The sequence below is a fragment of the Felis catus genome, chromosome D2 (genome assembly GCF_018350175.1).
Source record: "Felis catus isolate Fca126 chromosome D2, F.catus_Fca126_mat1.0, whole genome shotgun sequence".
In the NCBI taxonomy this organism is placed as follows: Eukaryota; Metazoa; Chordata; class Mammalia; order Carnivora; family Felidae; genus Felis; species Felis catus.
In genome coordinates this window covers 86,342,655-86,365,621 of record NC_058378.1, presented here as the reverse complement: position 1 = coordinate 86,365,621, position 22,967 = coordinate 86,342,655, and the positions used below count along the sequence as shown (strand labels likewise).

Sequence of the window (22,967 nt, the reverse complement as noted above, 5' to 3'; positions counted from 1 at the left end):
GAGCCAGGACGCTGGGCCGGTGTGGCATCCGGAGCCGGTTCCAGAACTGACCGCTCGGGAGAGGGTGCGCTTTCCTGGAGGTCCCGGCTCAGCCCAGGGCTGCGGGCACGAGGTACAGCACGCTGCCCAACGCGTCCGGCTCTCAGAAAGAGGCTGTGGCTTCAGGTGGGTGAAGCTGGTCAGCAGGACCCATGTGCCCTGGTGACTCACCCGGTTCCTGGGTCCCCGATGCACGGCAGAGTGATGCCCTTCCCGCAGACGTTCGCGCTGCCCCTCTGTGGGGACACCTTTCTCCCTAGGGAGCTGAGTGCCGCGGGGAGGATGCCTGCTGTTAATGAGGGGCAGGGGGCCCCTCCCTTCAAGGAGGATGTTCCAGTGGGGATGGGGAGGCCATAAATTCACGGTCAGGGTGCTGAAGACCGTGCACAGAACCGGGAAACGCAGCCTGGCACCAGCAGCCCATGTGCTGATGGGTCGTCTGAACTTCTGAAGAGAAGCCTTTCGTGGGAATGGTGCTTCTTGCCTGGCCACGTGGTCGGGGACTCGGGAGTGGGCGATGCTGCTGTCTCCCTGTGTGGGGACACGTGTCCAAGTCCTCAGCCCGGTGCCTGTGAATGTGACTTATTTATCTCTGATGGACCCACCTTCCCTGTGTCCCGAGTGCGATTCTCTGGGCCTAAGGAGCCGGGTTTCCAAAGTGTTTTGTGTGTGCACCCAGCTTTTTTTTTTTAAATTTTTTAACGTTTGCTTATTTTTGAGAGAGAGACAGAGCGTGAGCAGGGGAGGAGCAGGGAGAGAGGGAGACCTGGAATCCGAAGCAGGCTCTGGGCTCCGAGCTGCCAGCACAGAGCCCGACGCGGAGCTCAAATTCACAAACCACGAGATCATGACCTGAGCCAAAGTCAGACGCTTAACCGACTTAGCCACGCAGGTGCCCCCTGTGCACCGAGTTTTGAAGTTTGGCTGTTATTTTAGGTAGAAAAAGGGGCTTAACAGGGGTTTATGTCAAGATTAAGAACTGTGCTTGGGGACAGGACAGACCCCTGTCAAGCGCGGGGCCCTCCGCATCCCGGGGAAGCCGCCAGAAGTGCCGTTGGTGGTCACCTCATTCACGTCCGAAATCTCCGAGGCCCTGTAGGGGGCCAGACCCTGGGAAGGAAGTGGGGAGAGAGCCAATTTCCCGGGAAAACGTGGCCAAGGAGAATCCCGATCTTGACAGATGGAGGCCCATGGGGGGCAGGTGTGGCATGGCGGGTGACCTGGGTGGGGGACCCCGGTTCTGCAGGTGTCAGGACACGTCGGCCTCAGGAGCTGCCATGGCAGCCGTGTGAGTCTGCTGCCGGGGCATGGCGCGTGTCGGGGGCCTCCCAACGAGTGGATGAGCGCATGACAGAGTGAATCAGTACCGCGATGGGATCTGCTGTGGGGCAGGGGGCGGGGTCCTTGCCGGGGCTGGGGCCACTAGCATTGGCCCTTGCCTGTGGGTGCACGGTCTCACCTCCCCCCGCCGCTCCCCGCCTCCCCGACCCAGTGCAGGTTTCTGAGGCCACAGGACAGTCCATGAAAGGCCCTGGGCCGGTAGCGGGTTGCACCAGCCCCGGGGGGACAGTAACGACGCAGGACCCTGCCGGACCTGGAAACGCCTCCTCCTCAGTGGCGGGGTGGTGGCTCCCTGACCAGGCGCCTTCCAGTACCTCCGCCCCAGGGCCCCCATCCCCGGAGTTCAGGCCACATCCTTGGCCGTCTGGGCTCCGTGATTCGAGACGTGAACACGCCTGGCCCCTCCATGGCCTTGAGGTGGGGGAATGCTCCGGGAGCTTCTTTTCCTACAGTTTCCTTTTCTCCCCTGGATGTGCCCTGTCTTCCCGAGCTGGTGGGAGGGTGGCCCGTGGCTCCGTGTCTTCACTCCCATGACCCAGTCGTGTCCTGCCGTACTTCCCCCGAGCACACGGAGTAGGAATACAAACAGTAGAAATTGCACACTGATTGCACAATCATATTTTGATTTTTGATTTTTCAGACAATTCCGTACGTTGCTATCGCTGACGGGAGGCCAGGGCTCTGACAGCACAGCTGTGAGCCAGGATCCGCGGCCCAGCCACGCGCCCTTACGTGTAGGGGCCTCGAGGGAGCAGCTCTACAAGTCCTGATGAGGCCTAACCTCGGCCCAGGACACGGTGAGCATCCACTGCTGACGGGGCGCAGCCGCGTGGCCCTGAGCCTGCAGACTGCCCTCCTGCCCCACGGCTCCCCGAGGTGGGTGACAGGGTGTCCTTGTCTGCCCTGGGCTCTCGGGAGATCACTGCGTCGTTGTCCTCTGGCCTCGTGGCTGGCCAAGCACCTGACTCGTGCTCTGTCACTCAGGGTTAGTGAAGAGGCTGCATCGTGTGACCCAGTGCGGACTCAGAGTCAGTCTGATGCGGCCAAGGCGCGGGGCGAACACTGGCTCTTTGGTCGGAACAGTTACTACTGAGGTGACGGCATTGCTGTCACCAAGATGAGTCACTTGGCCTGGGCCTGACGCTGCACCAGGTCCCTGCGGGGGGACATGGAAATCCTGGTCCCTGCCTCAGGGCTCCTGGTCAGCCCTCTGCCTGCAGAAGGCCTTGCCCTGTGAGGTCAGGGCACCAGCTTGGAGGGAACGGGCCTGGGAGCAGGTGGGGAAGGGAGGCAGAGAGGGGGCGCATGCCTGTACCTCCCCATGCAGTGACCCAGTTTTCTCTGTAGAACTAAATATACAGTGGAGTGTGAATTTGGGATATTTTTCTGGAAGGAGCAGCTGGGGGAGAGGAATGGGGGAGATCAAGGGATGGGGAAATCTGGGGTTCTGGGGCGCAGCTGGTGGGAAAGCTGGGGCCCTGAGACCACAGAGTTGTGACCGCCGATGTCCCACCGAGGGAGGGTTTGCTCCCATGCAGCCCTGGGTGGGGGGTCCTTGGGGACACAGATGTCTGCATGCTGAGTCAGTCCAACAGAGGAGGCCCTGGGATTGGCCGGGGACCCTAGGGGCTGAGAGGGCTCAGCTGTCTCCACAGCGTGGCTGCTGGTCCCTTGGCTCATCGGGCCAGACGGACCGAGCGGGCCTCCCTTATGGGTGTGCGAGGGTTCACGGCACTGGCAGACCGGTAGCCTCTTGCCCGTGGGGGTGGGGGGCTGGGGTGCACAGGGGTGTGTGCGGGAGGGCCAAGGGGGCCAACCTTTGAAGGTCCTCCTGACCTCCAGTCATCCTCCTCCTCCTCCTGTCCCTGGCCTGGAGCAAAGCTGAGGGCAGGTTTGGGGAGCACGGAGGAGGAGGCCGGTGCTGTGAGCCAGTGGAGGAAAGTGAGGGCAGGGCAAACCCTAATGATATGTGTCCCCTGAGCCACACCCCATGTGAGTGCCGCACCCCCAGAGGTGTGGGCTGAACGGACATTTGCACGGATACGGATATGGCCTCAAAACCCAGGTGTGTTCAAAGCCTTTTATGTATTATTTATTTATTTGTTTGAGGTGTTTCAGGAGCTTTTCTCTTTAGATGTTTGGTCAAATGTGGACATCGGTTTAACATTTAGTCTAGGAAACTCCTGCACTGTAGTTTAGTATGATAATCCTTTAAAATAGAACATTCTCCCAGTACTCATTAAATACACGTCCTTTCATATGAAATAATTGCTCCTTCTCGTCTCGATTGCACGAAGAAACTGTATTAGGTTAGACTTTGAAGGTGGAACTTACCTTAAATCGGAAGATCAAATTAGACCCTGAAACCCGATGCCATTGTTCACTAAAGCCTTCCGCCCACCCTGGACGCCCTCTTTGGAGAAGGAAGGAAGCTTTGTTATTCAGAGATGGCTGGAGAGAAAGAACAGAATTTCCATGAAAGTCCAGGTGATTTGATGAATATTCATATGGACAATTTAATCAGCGACTGTTGATTATCTGCATTTCCATGTGAAGCAGGTTCCTAGAATATAAATAAAGATCACAGAGCAATTGTTTTGACTTTCATTCCGGTCTGTGATGCTCAGGTCTCTGCCCCAGGACTGGCTTCCTGTGTGGCTGGAGAGAGGCCCCGTCAGGACCAGGACCGCAGGGGTGGACCCGCTGGCATCCAGCTGCCCCCGCCGGGTACCTGGCACCCACCTGCGAAAGGGCAGGCGGCTTCCCAGAAGGAAGGATCGCTAAGGATTCTTAGTGCTGACCCTAGTACAGATCTAAGGTGTCAGCTCGACCCCCAGAGTGTGGGTGCCAGGGGCTGGAGGTGACCGCGTCAGGGGCGAGGGCAGTTTGGGGGAACCCCAGCTGCAGCCGGTGGCCGTGGTGACCGTTGTTCTTGGTTGTCTGAGAGGGTGGGGGCGGAGGTCCCGGGAGGGCGTGGCTGACAGACGGCAGATGTGCTGCAGGTAAATTGAGGCTGAGAATGGCTATGGGTTCGCCTTCCTCCGCGGGTTCTTGGACCTTCTCCAGTCCTGCATTCGTGATGGAGCGTTGACCTCACCCGTGGCGCCTGAGTCAATCGGAATAAAGTGACAGCACTTTCACCTGTGGCAGTGACAGCATGACAGAGAATGAACTTGGGGGCCGGTAACGTGCGGGGAACATGCCGTGGGGTGCAAGCCTCTGGGGGCCTCGCGCTCTACAAAGGTGCAAACCCTGTGATCCTGCAGGTTTACTTCCAGAAGTCAGTTCTGGAGAAATTAGTAGGTGTGATTTTGTAGGGGATGCTAATTAAGAGAGAATAATAATGAAAAATTAGAAGTAATTTAAATGTTTTTAAAAATTTTTTTAATGTTTGTTTATTTTTGAGAGAGAGAGAGAGAGAGAGAGACAGAGTGTGAGCAGGGGAGGGGCAGAGAGAGGGAGACACAGCATGGGAAGCAGGCTCCAGGCTCCGAGCTGTCCGCACAGAGCCCGACGCAGAGCTCGAACTCACGAGCTGTGAGATTGTGACCTGAGCCGAAGTCGGATGCATAACCGGCTGAGCCACCCAGATGCCCCCTGAATTGCCCCCTCAATGTTGAATAATCAGAAAGCAGTGAGCAATATTATGGGATATCAGTAGATCAGCTGACTATTTGGGCAGGAAGAATCATGCCGAGACTTTCTTCAGGCAGCAGAGGTCAAGCATGAGCAGAGGGCCAGGTTGGACCTGGGAGTTGATTTCAGGATGCGTCCGACAGCTGCCGGGAGAGCCGGCACGGTCCCATCACACTGTCTCTTCCAACTTTGGGAGCGGGAATATGCCGTCTCCCATTGTCTGAACCGGCCTCTCCTGGAATGCTTTAAGAAAGATGAACTCCTCTCCGAGCCCCGCGTTGGGATTATAAAAGAGAAATGATTCAAGGACTTAAAGATTTAGCAGCAGTTACAGTCTTAGAGCAGAAAGATTAATGAGTTACCAGCTTAACATATGTCTCAGAAAAAGAACAGCCATTTAATTTCTAACTTTGTAGGACGTGGACCAGCTCCTGCGTTGCAAGAATAACTATTTTGCAACACGATATTTTGCTCTCAAATTAGCTGATTAAAATAAACCAAGGAAGTCACCCAGGGATAAAGAAGGTGGCTCAGGGACGGCGTTCCGGTTCACGCATGGCCAGGAAAGGCCATAAATAGGACGCACCGTTTCGGCCTCCGGAGCTGGGATGGTGGTGGCTGGGACACGGGGCTCCTCCCCAGGCCTCTGGTTGACATCTTCCTCCCTGTGGGGTCAAGTGCAGGGAAGGTCTGGCAATTTAGGAATATGCCCACGCGGGATGCCTGGCTGGCTCCGTCGGAGCACGTGACTCTTGATCTCAGGGTTGTGAGTTCGAGTCCCACTACTTAAAAATAAAATACGCCCACAAGTTCACGGACACTCCTCCCTTCAGAGGTGAAGGCTAATTCAGCACCCTCCCTGCAAACTGCCCGAGAGGTGACTTCTGAGACCCTCTCCGGGGGCTTCTGAAGGCAGGTCCTGGGTGGTGGGCTCCAGGTGAAGCCAGCTCAGTGTCAGGGCCAGAGCCCCGGCGTGGCTGCCGCACATTCCGGCCTCACGGAGACGGGGTGACGTGGGCGTGCTTCTCGAAGCCACCAGGTCCTGGGGCAGCTGGCTCCGCGGGAGCAGAGAAGGCCTGTTTCGTCCGTCTCGCTGCCGCGGCTCCCACCCCACTCTTGTTTTCTGAGAATTTGAAAACGATCTACATCTCACACCGTTTTGTCTGGAAATAATTCAGTATCTTTTTTTTTTTTTTTTTTTTTTTTTTGCATTTTTATAGTACGAAGTTGTGGGAAACCATACGAGTGCGTCTCTCACTCCGCATGTTGACTTGTGCTGTTCACCTCTGGGCTTTCTCCCTGCGAACTCAGGCACTTTAGACAAGTCTGAAGTCCCTCTGTGAACGCCTCCCCTGCCTGCCCTGCGACACCCTCCACCGGGAAACTGAGGCACATTCAGGCCGTGGCTGAAACGGATCCGAGCAGCTGTCCGGAAACCAGGGGGCGTGTGTGTTTAAAATATGCACGGAGGGCAGTGTTTTCAGGCTTTCCCTATTGTTGCTGCCTTCAGGAGGAAAACAAAACAAAATTAATTTAAAATTTTAATTAATTAAATTTAAATTAACGAAATTCATCAATTTCTCCCTAATGAGAGAAATGAAATCGTACGGAATCCGGATTTTCACCTCCCTCTCCCCTCCCCAGACCAAACCCTTCCTCTCTGGGGGTGATACCACCCCTGCTGAGCACAAACGATCCCCGGGGCCACGGGTCATGTTCCCCAGCCTGTGACCTGTCACTGGTGACCCGGCCATGGCTGTGAGGCGGGGTCGCAGTCTCTCGGCAGAGCAGCGCTGACCTTGGGGCCGCCCTGCGCGCCCCAGGATGTCCAACAGCAGCCGGGTCTGCACCTCTGGGCCAGCAGCGCCCCATTCCCCCCGGGAGCCGCCCCACATTTCCGAGGATGTGGCCCACAAGCCTTGGGGTCACTGGCCCCACCCGAGGGGCCACGTGGGTCATGCACTGTAATCCATGTTGTATTTTCTCCCTTTCTGTCCTGTCGGTGGGTGCCGGATGGGGTGTTGGCTGGGAGTGTGATCAGATACAAGGCACCGAAAGCCGGGTCCCTCCAGGGACGGAGGCGAGGACCTCATGGAGGGAGAGACCCTGTGGGAAGGCCGCCGAGGTCAGCTCAGCGGGTCAGCAGTGTTGCCCTGACCGGAATCTTCCGGGTTTCCATCTGCTGCCCCCACGTTCACCTTGTGGTTGTGCCTCTCACCGCACATCCGCCTCTGGTGCAGGAAGAAGGTGGCAGAGGAGGGAAACGCCGGGCCTGTGGGGAGGGAAGGAGGGAAGCCCTGTGCCCCCGCTTTACAAGGTGCCACCAAAACGCCCCCCAGAGCGAGGGTGCCGTGCACACCCCAGAGCAGCGTGCGAATCCGCCGGGCCCTGCATGCCAGTCATCACGGGGTCACGCTTGCTGTGGTGTTTGCCATGCTGATGGGTGTGCAGGGGCATCCCTGGTTTTAGAGTGAGTTTCCCCAGCACCGTCAGGTGCCTTCCCTGCGAAGGGTCTTGTCAGAGCCCTTGCGCCTTTTGTCCACTGGGCGCTTTCTTTTTATTAGTGATTTGTGAGAAAATCGTTATACTTCCTAGATATGAATTATTTATAGGTTGCATACACTGAGAGCAATTTTCCTCCGAGCCTGTGCCCGGTTTTTAATTTGATGATGTCTCCTGTTATACCCCAAATTTTACGTTGATGTCATATTTATGAGTCGTTTCCTTCATGATTTATGCTTTTCTCTTTTCTTTCGCTGTGTTTTCTTAGAGTATTCTTGTATATTTCGTCCTAATTTGTTTTTCACCATTAGGCCTTTGATACATTGGGAATTTATAACTGTCCGTGTTGAGAAGCAGGGATCTATGATTTTTCCCAGTGTGGAGAGTCAAGGGTCTTGGAGGCGGTATTTATCGAACGCTGAGTAATCATTTTCCCCTTTGGTTTGCACACCTCCTCTACCGTGTGGTGGTGCCGTCCGTGCGTGCACGGGGGTCTGTTGGTCGCACTCAGGGGCCTTTCCAACACACTTCGTGGTGACTGCAGCTTTATAACCGGCCTGGATAATCTCACAGTGAAAGTCCTTCCCTTTTTAGAATTGTCTTGGCTATTCTTGGACTTTTTTGCTTTCATATAAATTTTAGAACACATTTTACAAGTTCCACAAAAAAATCTTTTGGAGCGTTGATTGGAATGGCTTTGAGTTTATAGACTAATTTGGAGAGAACTGGCATCTTTACGAAATTAGGGCTTCCCATTCATCAACATTGTACGTCTTTCTACTTATTCATGTCTTTTTTTAATGTCCTTGAGTAATGTGTTATTCTAACTTTCTCCATAAATATCTGGAACATCTTATGCTAGACTTTGTTTTAGAGAACTTACAGTTTCTTCTTCTTTTTTTTTTTTTTTTTTTTTTGCTATTGTGAATGGGATCTTGTATAAATCACATTTCCTAATTAGATACTGCTGAGGTGTAACAATGCTTTCATCTTTGTGTGTCGGGCTTTAAGCAGTGGCCTTGCCGGACCTCCTTCTTACTCGTAATTGTACATCTCCTTTTATCTTTCTTTTGTATGCAGTTCTAAAGATCTGCTAATAATTACCTAATCTTTTACAATCTGTGTACCTTATTTTAAAAAACGAACATATTGCCTTGGCGGGAAGTCTGGTACAATGTTAACTGGGAAGGGGGGTATCAGGCATCTGTGTCTCATTCTCTGGCAGACCCTACTTAGTGGTCTTTGCAGATGCTTCTGGCTGGTCTTGGAGGACAGGAGACTCTACCAGTGTACGGAGGGAGAATGAAGAGACGGGCCTACCAGGCAAAGGAACCGGTGCAGAGGACCCAGACGTGGGGAATGAGGATTTGTCCGTGTTCCGTGCAGCCGCAGTAAAGGGTGTGGGATTCACAGGGAGGAGAGAGGAGATAGCATCCAGGGGTGAGGCCAGAGAGACAGCGTTATGGGGTTTTCAGTTGGGAATGGCAAGATAAATATCTTTAAATCAGCCTTATTACAGTAAAATTTATGTGAATAAAATCGGCCACGTTGGAATATGCAGTTCGCTGGGTTTCAACAACTGTGTACCATCTTCCCTTCATGACGACAGCCAAGCCGTAGACCCGTTCTATCACTTCACCAAGTTCCTGTGCTCTTGGCAGTCAGTCCTCGGTCCCCCTGAAAGTCCTGGGAATTCTGCCTTTGGAGTCCTTTGTGTCTGGGTTCTTTCACTTAGTGTCGTGGCTTTGAGATTTATCCGTGTTATTGTCTGCATCGTAGTTTATTCTTTTTTTATTGTTGACGACTATTCCATTTCACAGCTAGACCACGATTTCTTAAGCTCTTCACTAGTTGATGTGAATTTGTAACGGTTCCAGGTTTTGGCTATTATAAATAAAGCCGTTATGAACATTTGCAAGCATGTCTTCCTAGGCTTATATGTTTCATTTCTTTTGGGTAAATACTAGGGATGGGATCGCCAAGTTACATGGTGAGGATATATTTAACATTGTGAAGAACTGGAAAATTATATTCTAAAGTAGCTGTATCATTTTGCAGTGTTACCCGTAGTGAACCATTTTAGTGGATGTGCAGCGGTATCTCACTGTGGTTTTAATCCGCATTTCCCTCGAGACAAATATGTGGCTCGTCTTTTCTTATGCTTGCTGGCCGTTTGTGTATGTTTGTGAAGATCTGTTCTACTCTTTGGTTTTGCCCATTTAAAAAAAAATTTTATGTTTCTTTATTTTTGAGAGAGAGAGAGAACACACATGCCCAAGTAGGGCAGAGTGCAGAGAGAGAGGGGGAGACACCAAATCCGAAGCAGGCTCCAGGCTCCGCGCTGTCAGCACAGAGCCCAACGCGGGGCTCAAACCCACGAACCATGAGACTATGACCTGAGCTGAAGTCAGACGCTTAACTGACTGAGCCATCCAGGCGCCCGTGGTTTTGCCTGTTTTACAATAAACTCGTTTTTTGGTGTCTTCTTATAACTGAGTTGCTAACGAGTTTCTATTTTCTGGTTACAAGTTCTTTATCAACATATATTACGTAATGGTCTCTCCTAGTCGCTTGTCTTTTATTTTTCTTAACAGCTTTCAAAAAGTAAAAGCTTTCAATTTGAAGGAGTCCAATTATTCAGTTGTTTCTTATGGTTCTGCTCTCTGCATCCCATCTAAGACCTCTTCCCAGCCCGAGCTGCAAGACTTCTCACAGTGGTGTGATGGTTCTCTCTCTTTGTTGGGTCCAGGACCTATCCTAGGTTAGTTTTTGTGGGATGGTGAGATATAGTTGGACATCCGACTGTTCTGGAACCACTTGCCGGATGACCACTTTGTGTTCTGTTTTTCCTTTAGGTGCTTCATTTGGGAAGTTCGTATTTCTGTTGTTCTAGTTCACTAAAATTTCCTTTCAGAGTTGAATCTGCTGTTGTTCCCATCCAGTGTATTTTTTAAATAAATGGTTTTGTTTTAGCCTTGGAGAACTATTGCAGAGATGGTTCAGGGAGAGACTGTGTACTCCACACCCAGTTTCCTCTACTGTTGACATCTTAACGTTAGTAACAAACATCTGTCACAATTCACGAACTGATAGCAATACGTGACTATTAATACAAGTACACGCTTTATGCAGATTCTCCTGGGCAAGGCCTGGTGTGTAGCCTATGGGAGGCTCCAAATTCTTTGAAACAAAATATTCCCATCTCTTCAAAACAGAAGCATCTTTGACGGTTCATTTTGTGATGTATAAGCAGAGCCATTTCTGAAATTGTGCTATCACTCAAAAGAACTAATTACAACAAGTTAATTAAAAAAACTCTTGCTCAGCAACAAGGCAGGGACGTCCCCTTTCACCACTCCTTTTCAACATTGTACTGGAAGTCCGAGCTAATTCAGTATGAAGAAAAAAGGACATAAAAGTATACAGATTGGTAAGGAAGAAATAAAACTGTCTTTCTTCAGAGATGACATGATCATTTACATGAAAAATCTGAAAGAACTGAAAACAAAACAAAACGCAACTCCTGGAACTAATGGGAAATTATAGCAAAGTTTCAGGATACGAGATTAATATACGAAAGTCAATCACTTTCCTGCCTGCTATCAATGAACAAATGGAATCTGAAATCAAAAACACATTATCATTTACATTAACATCTTACAAAATGAAATTCTTAGGTAGAGACTTACAATATGTCAAGATCTATATGAGAAAAACCTCAAAATTCTGATGAGTGAAATCAAAGAAGAACTAAATGGATGGAGAGGAATCCCATGTTCATGGATGGGAAGGCTCAATATTGTCAAGATGGTGGTTCTTTCCAAATGGTCTAGACAATCAGCACAATCCCAATCAAAATCCAAGCAAGTTATTTTGTGGATATCAGTAACATGATGGTATCATTTATATGGAGAGGAGACAAAGGCCCCGAATTGCCCACACAACCTTGAAGGGGAAGAACAAGATTGTAGGACTGACACTGCCCAACCTGAAGACTCACAGTAAAGCTTTGGTAATCAAAATTGTGTACGGTTGGTGGAAAAGTAGACAAATGGGTCGATGTGGGTCAGAAAAATAGACCCACATAAATATGGTCAACTGATGCTTGAAAAAGGAGTAAAGGCACTACATTGGAGCGAAAATGGTGTCTTCAACAGATGGCACTGGAACAGCTGGTTGTCCATGTGCAGAATAAGGAATCTAGACCCAGACCTTACGCCTTCACAAAGGTTAACGGAAAGTGGGCCACAGAACTAACGTAAAATGTGAAACTATGAAACTTGTTGAAAATGACATAGAAAATGTGGGTGACCTTGGGTATGCAGATGACTTTTTAGATATAACATCAAAGGTACAATCTATGAAAGAAGTAATTAATAAGCTGGACTTCACTGAAGTTGACACTTCTGCTCTATGAAATACAGTGTCAGGACAATGAGAAGGTAAGCCACGGACTGGGTGAAAACATTTGCAAAATACGCATCTAGTAAAGGGCTGTTACCCAAAATATACAAAGAACACTTAAAATTCACCAATAAAAAAACCAACAACCTGATTTAACAATGGCCAAAAGACGTGCTCAGACACCTCACCAAAGGAGACATGTGGATGGCAAGTAAGCATATGAAAAGATGTTCCATATCCTGTGTGATTAAGGAATTATAAATTAAAACAAAAAGGAGATAATACTATACCAATTAGAATGGCAAAATCCAGAACACTGATAACAGCAAATGCTGATGAGGGTGTGAGGCAACAGGAACTCTTAACTCATCACTGATGGGAATTCAAAATGGTAGAGCCACTTTGGAAGACCTTGGCAGTTTCTTACAAAACTATGACCCAGAAATCACACTCCTTGGTTTTTGCCCCAGTGAATTAAAAATGTACATCATTTAAAAACCTGGTGTTCATAGCAACTTTATTCATAATTGTCACAACTTGGAAGTGATCAAGATGTCCTTCAGTAGGTGAATAAAGAGACTGGTCTGTCCAGACAGTGCAATATCATTAGTTAGTGAAAAGAATGAGGATTGGAGTGCCTGGGTGGCTCCGTCAGTTAAGTGTCTGACTTCAGCTCAGGTCGTGATCTTACCATTCATGGATGGGTTTGAGCCCCACGTTGGGCTCTGTGCTGACAGCTTGGAGCCGGCAGCTGCTTCAGATTCCGTGAATCCCTCCTTCTCTGCCCCTCCCCTGCTCATGCTCTGTCTCTCTCTGTCTCTCTCAAGAATAAATAAATTATAATAAATAAATTATAATTTTTTTTTAAGCTTTATTTAGTTTTGAGATAGCGAGAGAGAAAGAGAGCACGAGTGGGGGAGGAGCAGAGAGAGGGAGACACAGAGTCCAAAGCAGGCTCTAGGCTCCGAGCTGTCAGCACAGAGCCCGATGCGGGGCTCGAACCCGCAAGCCGTGAGAACATGACCTGAGCCGAAGTCAGACGCTTAACTGACTGAACCACCCAGGCACCCCCCCGAAAAATTTTTTTTTGAAAGAATGAGGGTCAAGCCGTGAAAAGACAGAAGAATCTTAAATTCGTATTGCTAAGTGACAGAAGCCAGTCTGAAAAGGTTGCGTAGATATGATTCCAACCTTACGATGTTACGGAAAAGGCAAAACTATGGAGATGGCAGAAAGATCACTGATTTCCGGGGACTGAAGGAAGGAGGGATGAATGAGAGCCCAGGGGATTTTTAGGGCAGTGAGACTACTCTGTAGGATACTATAATGATAGATACACGTCATTATACGTTTGTCCCAACCCATAGAGAGTACAACACTGAGAACGAGCGCTGTGATAACTATAGACTTTGGGTGGTAATGATGAGCCCGGGTGGTTCATCGGTTATAACAAAGGCACCATGTGGTGGGGACGTGGACAGTCCGGGGGTTGTGCGTTGGGGGGCGGGGTGACTGGCAACTCTGTGTACCGTCTGCTCCACGTTGCTGTGAAAATCGCTTTAAGAGATAAAGTTTGCAGTAAGTCAAAAATGCCAGAAATAAGGCGCTGAAATTTCAGTGTGGATAATGTTGTATAATAACTTTACAAAGTTGCACATTTTAAAGCGATTGTTCTCAAAGATCTTTTTTTGGGGAGTATTTTGTCTAGCCCACTTTTCTTCCCAGTGGGAAGGTTTTCCTCCCTAAATCTTCTTGGATGGATAGTGAATTAATTGAATTGCTTTATTTATACTGTCGTTTTCACTTGATGACTACCCTGTTTTTTTAGAACTCCTGAAATAACTTAGACAAATTAATTAAGATGACAAGTTGAGCATGAATATTGCATTTCCTTTTTAGAATCATGATTTGGATAGACTGTAATTTGAATTTACTGCATTTTAATTCCTAAAATACTGTTTCAATCTTTGGGGAGGGGAAACGCATCTTTTCAGGGATACATTCTTGTTGGGAGCCAGTAGACTTTCTGCCATGGACGTGTCTGTCTTGAAGAGGCTCCAGGGATGGGTGTGGACGGGGGGACGCGGAGCTGGTCCCGCATGCCCGTGGCTCCTATGCCGGCCGGCTGTTGCGCCTTCTCTTTGCGGGTCACTGACTCAGCCACATCCTCCCACGATGTGGAAACGATGTGGCAGGGTGGTCAGCTTCAGCCTGGACACAGACCTGAGTTTCAAGCCAGGCTTCCGGGCGTCCGAGGATGTGCAAATGCTCTGTGACGTTTCAACGAGCACCACGGAACGTGGCGGGAGGCCACGGCATGTCAGTGAGCTTGTCTGGAAGAGGAGGTGGGAGCAGGAGGGAAGAAAAAGTCCTCAGGAGACCAGGTTTGGAGACCAGCCCTCATCGTCCTGTGTGGGAAACACCTGCAGAGTCTGGTGTCCCCGTCCCTCTCTGGTGCTTGGGGCAGGGGCAGCAGGGGCCCAAGTCAGGACTGCCTGCCCACAGGTTCCCGCTTCCGCGTCGGGGACAAGAGGACTGTCCTCCCCTGCGTTCCTCCCCCATTTGCACCCACAGAAGCGAGACCAGGGTCCTGCTGGACTGGCCTCGAGATGGCAGCCTTGCCCAGTGATGGCCACCGAGGGTGGGGGTGGTTCTCAGGACACCTCCCTGCTGTCACCTCCGGAAGCCCCTCCCATCCAGTGGACCAAGTTGTGTCCTTGTCCACGCCGCCCTGCTTGCTCATTGCTCACATCCCCACGTGTGTCTCACTCTCCAAGCAAGTGAGCTGTGGGATGGGGCCCTCAGCCCCGCCAGCCAGGAGCCTCTGGGACAGGGGCCCCGTCCTTGCTCAGTGTCCAACCCCAGCACCGCCTCTGCTGCTCCAGGAGGGGTGCAGGGCCGCAGCTCCTGGCCCCTGGCTCCTCGCTCCTCAGAAACTTCTGTCTGGTTCTCAAAGTAGGTGCTGTTCTTGCTGATGATTGTTGTTTAAAGTCACGGCCGTGGTGAAGAAAGCACCATAGTGGAGAACGGGCACATGCTGCCTCAGATGAGCTCGCTGGATGCGGACGTCTATGCCCAGCCTTCTCTCCTCCCAGGCCTGGACGCCCACCAGCCCTTTTGCCCTCTGGCTTCTGCTGGGCCCAGGCAGGAGGGTGGGGAGGAGGGCAGTGGGCAGAGTCTATTCTCCGACCCCTCCCTGGGGCCTTCCGGAGTTGGCCCCCCTCCTGGCCCTGCTCCTGACCCCCTTCAGGCCCCACTTCTGGCCCCCCTCCTGGCCCTGCTCTTGGCCCTGCTCCTGATCCCCCTTCTGGCTCCGCCCTTCCTGACCCTGCTCCTGACCCCCTTCTGTCTCTGAAGCGCTCTCCCGTGGGGTCTCATCGCCAGCTGTGCCCAGCAGGGGTGACGACAGTCCTGCCGGGATGTGGCCTCCCCACACCTCTGGAGCGGACCCCTTCCTGGAACCTTCGGACGGTCCCGGTTTGCTATGCAGGGACCGCCAGGTGTGCTGGGACAGGGCCTGGGAAGTCTTGGGAGTTGTGACTGGGATCCTGGCCAGGCCCTGTGCTCCTTGACCTTGGCGGTGGGACCCCAGTGCCCGAAGTTCCCTCGCCCCCTTGCCAGGCTCTCTGCCGGAGGCCTTCCAGGAGCTGGTCACACGGGTCTGGGCGACAAACAGCGCGGCAGCTGGACGTCAGGGAGGGCTTCCTTCCGTTTGTCCCCGAGCAGTTTGGGCGGGTGGATTATTTGGAGCCGTTCTCCCCAGCGGGTCCTTGGCTTATAGGTGGAACTGGAAAATCTCATCAAGGAAAAAGAGAAGCATTTTCACTTTCTCAATTTGGGACTTTATGGTAATAAATCAGGAGTGCCTACTCTAATAATCATAGAAAAGCATGATAATATGATGTATTCTTAAAAGTATTTCTAATATAATACTAGAAAAATTGTATCTCAGCTAATACCTGGTTAGCCTGTTGTGAGTGTACGCAAATATCTCTGGAAATATTAACATATACTGCCAGCTTTAGCTAACTAAAGAAATCGTTTTGGGAGGAAAGGCCTCCTGATAATTTAATCATGGTCTGGTCTTTGCAGAAAACTATGGTATTTGTTATTAAGTTCTCTCTGATTTTCCAAGGAATGAGAAATCTGATACAGTCTTTTACCATGTGAGCCCAAGATTAAATTTTATTTAATCGTGAAAATTGTTCTGATCTGAATGCTTTTGAGCCCAGTTGCAGGGTCTTTTCTGTCGTGCGGAGCAGCTGGGGGTTTCTTCGTTGGGGCTTTAACCCGGACTGTGCACGTCGCGGCCAGTCAGTGTGCCGTGCCCGTCGGATAAATGGTTCAGAACAAGGGATCTCTTAAGGAGGGTTTGTGTGCTCAGACCTCAGGAATAATCTTCTCACAGAGACTTTTTGGGAATATTTTAAAAAACGATATTAATCACGGCATTAATTCCACAGTGAAAACGTGGAAAGGTCCTAAGTGTCTGGTGATTGTGGTCGGATAGCTGGCTGTGTCCACATGACACATTCAACGTGGTCTCAGGCTCTACGGTGGCGTCTTCTGAGTTCTTAAAACAGGTGTAGCTACAACTTGGAGTGAAAAATGTAGAAGTCAAAATTGTTTATATTAACATGACCTTGGTTTCGGAAAAACGATCTCTAGCAGAAGAACTGGGAGGGGGAACGTGTCAAACGGACACCTGTGTGGTCGAAAGGCGGCCCGGTCGCAGCGCATCTGACGCTTAGGCTGAGCCGGCCTGTTCCGGCTGAGGTGGGGACTCAGCTTCAGTCTGCAGGGCACGTCTGCCAGGCTGGGTGAGACCCAGGCCCCCAAATGCCAGTGCGGGTGGCAGGAGGGGTCTGACTTCCGATTCATTGCCCCAGGTCCTCTTTGCAGGCACGTAAATTGGGAAGGAAGAGGTCCAGCTTCAGGCCAGAGGAGGGGCCTGGTCCAGCCCCACTCGGACCTGACCCCAAACCCAGACGTGGGCAGCAGGAGAGCCTGAGAGGGGGTCCTGCGGAAGGGGACTGGCGAGGAGCTTTGCTCGGGGGAAAACCTGCCATTGGTCACCCCACCGCAGAGTGCTGGCTGACAGGCATGCAGGGCCCCGAGCTTAGAATAGTGGCCCCAGACTGGGTACCGAATCCTCGGTCCCCATTCCTCTCTACTGGTTCCTGATTTCTGCTCCCCGAGCCAGATAGAAACAACACCGTCTGTCCTCTGTTCCCATAGCATATATATATATTTTTTTTTACACAAACGCTCATCACGTTAGATTACAGTTATTACATATGTGTGTTTTCTTTGCCAGGCAGTGAGTTTATCATGGGCGGAAACTGGATTTCATTCTCTGAGCGTCCAGCACCTGGCCCAGTGACCAGACCAGCCGTGTGATAAATAACTATTGTGCAGAATTAAATTAATTGCCGTGTTCAATCAGAATAGAGAAACACGTGGTTTTACGTGAATAAGTACGCACGATATATAAGTATCTGTGTGTTTCTGTGTCCTGTCTGTCCATCCGTCTTTCCACCTACCTACCTTCTCATCCGCATGGTGCATCCACCTGTCTCGGCAGTGTGCACACCTTCGCCTATTAAACAACCAAACGGAACACGGATGCGTCCGTGTGACTTCTCGGAGAAGCCCAGAGGGTAACGGTTCTTGCGTTGCGATCAGGCAGCCATTTTCATGTTTCATTTGCAATCATTTGGTGAGAGCAATTCCTAGGAATTGTCGTTAAAATAGCGGTTTCGTATGGTGCCATGTGACTTCCAAGCTGCATGTGAACGTTTTTTGAAGGTGCCCGGAGGTAATTTCCCTGAGGGAGAACCTCCCACGTTTTATCAGGTTTGGGAAACCACCCATGACCCACATGAAGTTAAGAAATGCTGCCTTGAGGCTTGTGTTTAGATCGTACCTGTTACATGAAGAGTTGATGTTCAATAAATTCACACATTTCGCTCTAAACAAGCGAGGACCGTGTGTTCAGGGCAACGTCCGTCCCCGGAACACGGCCAACTCTACTTTTTGGAACATGCGACCCCTGGTGGCAGCACGTTTTAATCGCAGATTTGGACTTTTGAACAATGGATACATTTGGAGAAAAGGAGGGGGCGTGTAAGCCCCAGCACACGGAAGGCCTCCAGAAACATCCCTTCGGGGGTCGGAGACAGGCCGGCTGGGCTCCCGTGGTTTCACTGACCTCCCAGAGCAGCTGGGCACGGCCAGGGGCAGGCAGAGCCTGGTGCCGAGGCTGCGGCACCCGTGTGACCAAAGTTCCCAGCAGACGAGGGCTTAATCTCAGAGCCGCCAAGACCTCAGGCAGAGCGGGCCTCCACGCTCCGTGTGCGGCGGGTGTAAACCCACCTGCGGGCAGCCGGTTCCACTGGGGTCAGAATCCGAGACTCTCAGACGTACTCGTGTCTGTTGAAAAAAATCCCATTCTTTTGAAAAGTGCTTTCAGCGCTGTCCTTACGGAGTTAAACGTTGGCCTTTAGAGGGCACATTTATGGCCACTCGCCGACCCACTTTCCCGCCCAAGCACACTCCCTCTTCTGCTGTTCCTGCCCGGACGATGTGCGCAGGTTTTATGAATAAGTGCTCAAAACAAACCCGGAGCCCTGGGTCTGGAGAGGGGGCCCGACTTCTGGCCACAGGGCTCTCCGGGGCGGGCAGTTCCTAATTACACTGGAAGGGCCTGTCGTTCAGGCTGCGGCCGAGCCACAGGCCCCTGTGATTGGAGCACCTCTTGCTCAGGATTTATCTCTAAACACAAGAGCTTTGGGGAAAAGGGAAGGGAGCCAACCTCTGCCGAACTTGGGGAGGAGGCGACGGCAGGGGTGAGAAGGGAGGGCAGACGGGGCGATTAGTGGTCCCTGCAGAAAAGCCGAGTGGCCACCTGCGCTGTGGGCCGTGAGCGGGGCAGGCAGGGCTGGGGGGTCGCCGGTCACTGAGGGCCGCTCCGTGGGGTCAGCCTGGGGAGTATGGCGCTCACCCCGCTTTCCTACACTCATTTTAACAATCACCTCTCGGTGACCCGGCAGCAGCATCCACCAGCCGCACCGAGAGCGTGCTCCGTCACGTGTTCGTCCAGTCTCAGAGAACGACGCTGTCCTCCGGACAAGGGTGGGGGCTGCACGTCCCTTCATCATTGTCTATCTTTGTTCCACGTTGCACGGTGGCCCTTCCCGTGTCTCCTGCAGTCACGTGTCCACATCCGGAACGCACTCACCCTGGACTCGGAGGACACGCACCGGGCTGCGGCCACTCCTGCCAGACCTGGAGCGTCTTCGGAGGCTGTCAGGTGCTGGCCGGCCCTGCCGTGCTGTGCGAGCCCCAGAGGGTGCTTTCTTCCCAGAAGATCTCACTGTCCCCTTGCACGGGCTGCTGCCACATCCCCGTGTCAGGGAGCTGGCCAGCTGGGACTAGGGGGTCATGTTCGCGGCCCACCGGGGGGGAGGGGCAGGGCCTGGAGGTCAGGCCGTGGACAGCGGAGGCCGAGACAGGCATGGTCCCCCCTGGGACCCCTCGCCGTGGCCCCGGCACCCCTCCTGCTGGCTGTGACCCTACCTGACTTTGTTCTCCACCAGCCTTCCGTGGGCGATCTACATCAGAGACGCTCTCCTGAGGCGTCCGTGTGTCCGGCCTGCTCGGGGGCCCTGTAGTCCACTTGTGTGTCTCTGGACTCTGGTAGGGCCTTGGCGGTGCAGACGTTGGATCTGTTTTGTGCTCCCACTGAGACCTGCTCCCTCGCTGGGTCACCTGAGTCCTGGGCCGTATTCTGAGTTCAGCACCCTTGCCGGCCACCCCCAGGCGAGCGGAACTCCTGACCACGGCCCGAGGCGCTGACTGTACAGAAAGGCAATGGCCCAGGTTGTACATAAAAGTACCTAACAGTAGAACGATGAACACTTAGTCCACAGTAACCAGCCCCAGAGGCCTGCCCCTCACCTGCAGACCCCCACATCCTGCCCCCCACCTGCAGCGATCCCCTCATCCAGCCCCCCCACCTGCAGAGACCCTCACCTGGAGACCTTGGCTGGGGCGCCGTGGTCAACATGCGCGTAAAAACTAAGTGAGGCTTTCAGCGAGCTCTAGGCTGTAGTCAGTTTTCGATTCTGATGCTCACCCAGCACACAGCGGGTGTTACAGCAACAGGTGTATTCATATTAAAACACCCTTTGCGGCATGACAGCGAGCCAGTTTGCACAAGTTCTGGAACATGTCCGGGGTCTCTGGTCTGCCTAAAGGAGGATGCGGCGTCGCCCAGAGCTTCGTGGGAGCCGGGGGAGAGCCTCGCACGCGCGCAGGGCCATCTTTACTGGCGTGAGATGAAGCTGCCCAAACCCACTCAGCTTAGAGAAAGGAAATGTGTCTCATAAGCCCCCGTATTAGGAGGCAACAAACAACTTGAAGCACATTATAAACCAGTCTTCAAAACGCTTCACATTTTCAACATGGAGCCCACCTCTAGAATCCAATAGTATCACCAGAATAAGTTTTTATACAAATAGGCTGTCAGGTGAGGCTGTGATAGTGGCTTCTAGTGTGGACGTGCCGATGAGGGGACTGAGCTCATTTACGTATGCAGCATAGGGCTGTTTATATATGCACCACTCATTACATATTCACATCCCATTACATATGCACAGCTCATCAGGCTCTCACAGCCCCCATGGAGAGCTCAGCAGCAGGGGCACATTCTTGTGCAAGCCGTCCTGGATCATGGGCTCTCGTGTGCCCCCCTCTCAAACGAGGATGGTGGACCAGACCCTGCCCTTTGGAACAGGATTCATGCGGGAGGGTACTCAGTAATCACTCAACAAGTGTATGCTAAATGGAATAAGATGAAATCAGCTTTATCCAGGACTGGACTAGGATGTGTGTTCCGTGACAGGGGACTGGGGTCCCGGCCAGGTAGCAGGGAGGGGCCCGCTGGTGCCCACGGAGGGAGGAGCCAGCCTGGCCTCGGGCACCCCGCGGCGGTGTGCACGGTCAGCGGCGGGCTGGTGACCGAGGAGAGCGGTGCTGGGACGGAAGGGGCTTCTCCCCAGCAGGGATGCAGCACTGGCTCGTTGCAGAGCATTTCTTAAAGAAGAACAGAGTGGCGTTTAGAGCCAAGAAAAGGATGGTTTCAGTGTCACACATCGCCTTCTTCCGCCCAGCGCGCCCTTCTCTCTGCTCCTTGTATTTTCCAGAAAGTCAGAAAGGGCACTAGTGTTAGGATGGAGATAGCTCAAGTTCAGCGCCTCCCCACCCTTGTGGGGCACCCTTCTGTGGCCGCGGAAGACCGTCTAGCGCCGGGCAGGTCAGGAGGCTCCAACACACATTGCGCTGTGTTTTCCGTCGGCCGCGGCCCCGGGCTGAGTAGGGGAAGCGGTCGGCAGGGCAGATGGACACCTGCTCGGGAGGGTCTGGCGTTTATGGAGGGACCCTGCTTTTTGCGTCAGGAGCGCTGGGAGCCCGCGGCCAGCCTGCGGACTAAGATGTGAGCGCGACTTGGCGACTTGAATCGGACGACGCAAGTGCGTAGTTGTCAGATGGCCCTTCACCGTGTTGGGGCACGCACTTGTAGAAAGATGACAGGTTATCGGGGAGCAGGTCCGATGGGGCCCGGTGGAGCCAAGCCGGGCGGGCACCCCGGCGACATGGGGAGCGGCTGGCAGCCAGTGTGGCCCCACGCAGCGGTCAAGCGCCGGGCGAAGGCCGGGTGGTGCCCAGGCCGAGGGTGCGCACACGGACGCGGGAAGGGAAGCGGTCTCCATTCTCCCACGTACTTGGGACTCCAGGAACCGTCAGCTGGAGAGCACTGGGAGCCTGGTCAGGTGGGACAGGGTTGCACACGAGCGGGGGAGCTCCGCGTCTAGGCCTACGGGTTGTGGGAAAGTGCTCCACGGTCCTGCAGAAAAGAGAAACCACACAAATGGAAAACACGCTTCTCGTGTGACCCAGGCACCAGGCAAGGACTTTATGTAGGTTAGTTGCCCTCATCCTCCCGCAGGCCTTTGGTCACCGGCGGCTAGATTCTTGTTTAATAGATAAAGACACTGCGATGCAGAGAGATTAGTACCTTGTCCAAGGTCACACAGCAGGTGAGAGGCCGAGTGTGATAGGAAATGAGGTTCTTCATGATTTCCTTCCCTCCCTCCCTTCATCTGTCTTCCTTTCTCCCTTCCTCCCTCCCTCCCTCCCTCCCTTCTTTCCTTCCTTCCTTCTTTCCTTCCTTCCTTCCTTCCTTCCTTCCTTCCTTCCTTCCTTCCTTCCTTCCTTCCTTCCTTCCTTCCTTCGAAACAGAGAACAGGAAGCAATCTAAATTATTTTACTCGAGATTCTGACAATCACAGTCGTGGTGTCTCTGTTCTCTGGTGACTACAGAGGGATGTTCTGACACATTCTTCCCTTGCTCCAGGGGCCCAATGACCTCTGGGGTTGACACGCTGCCCGTCTTTGTGCTGGTCCCTGATATCCTGTGGGATCTAGGAGATCTGTCCTCGCCACCTTGAGCGCTTGAAAGCACCGGATGGACCACGGCCTTGATGCCCTGGGGAATCAGGGGCTTGGGCGGGGACCAGCTGAACACCTTTTCCTGAAGAAGGGATAAGAGGTGGGGTTGGGGGGGACAGACAGTCCTCACAGGCCACAGAACTTTGAACTTTCCAGTGTTAAAAGGAAAACCATGGGCCCAACATGGTGTCACTCAGGCTAAGGCCCCAAGTCAGCAAACCGAAAGACTCAACATGTAACCTGCCTGCAGTTCCACCCCCCGCAGGGGAGTGAGCTTTCACCAGCAGACGTGGGATTTCCAGATCAGTCCCAGGAAACTTTCTGATAGAGCCCTTCCGGTCCCCTGGGAGAGTAACCCTGCTGATAAACCCCTTTCTTCTTGTGTTTACATCCTCTCTCTGCCTTTGCCAACCTTCCTCTCGGGCAGATCAGCGGAGCACCCCTCTGCCTCCCGGATGGCCTGCTGCCCCACTCATGAATCGCTTACCAAAGCCAATTAGATCTTACATTTACTTGGCCGCATTTTGTTTTTT

The 22,967-nt window shown here is 52.5% G+C and overlaps 1 protein-coding gene across 2 annotated transcripts in view; it reads left to right on the top strand.

Annotated features, from left to right (window-relative positions):
• The window catches only part of LOC123380960, a 32,877-nt gene extending 10,770 nt beyond the window's left edge, over window positions 1-22,107 (top strand). Inside the window, exons 2-3 of one of the 2 annotated variants that reach the window (XR_006587436.1) lie at window positions 2,021-2,177; window positions 17,240-22,107. The gene's annotated coding sequence lies outside the window, so the exon portion shown is untranslated. Of the gene's footprint in view, window positions 1-2,020; window positions 2,178-6,236; window positions 8,375-17,239 lie in introns of those variants that run through there. The other variant, XR_006587437.1, reaches the window with a different exon arrangement.
• Window positions 22,108-22,967: the final 860 nt, after the last annotated feature.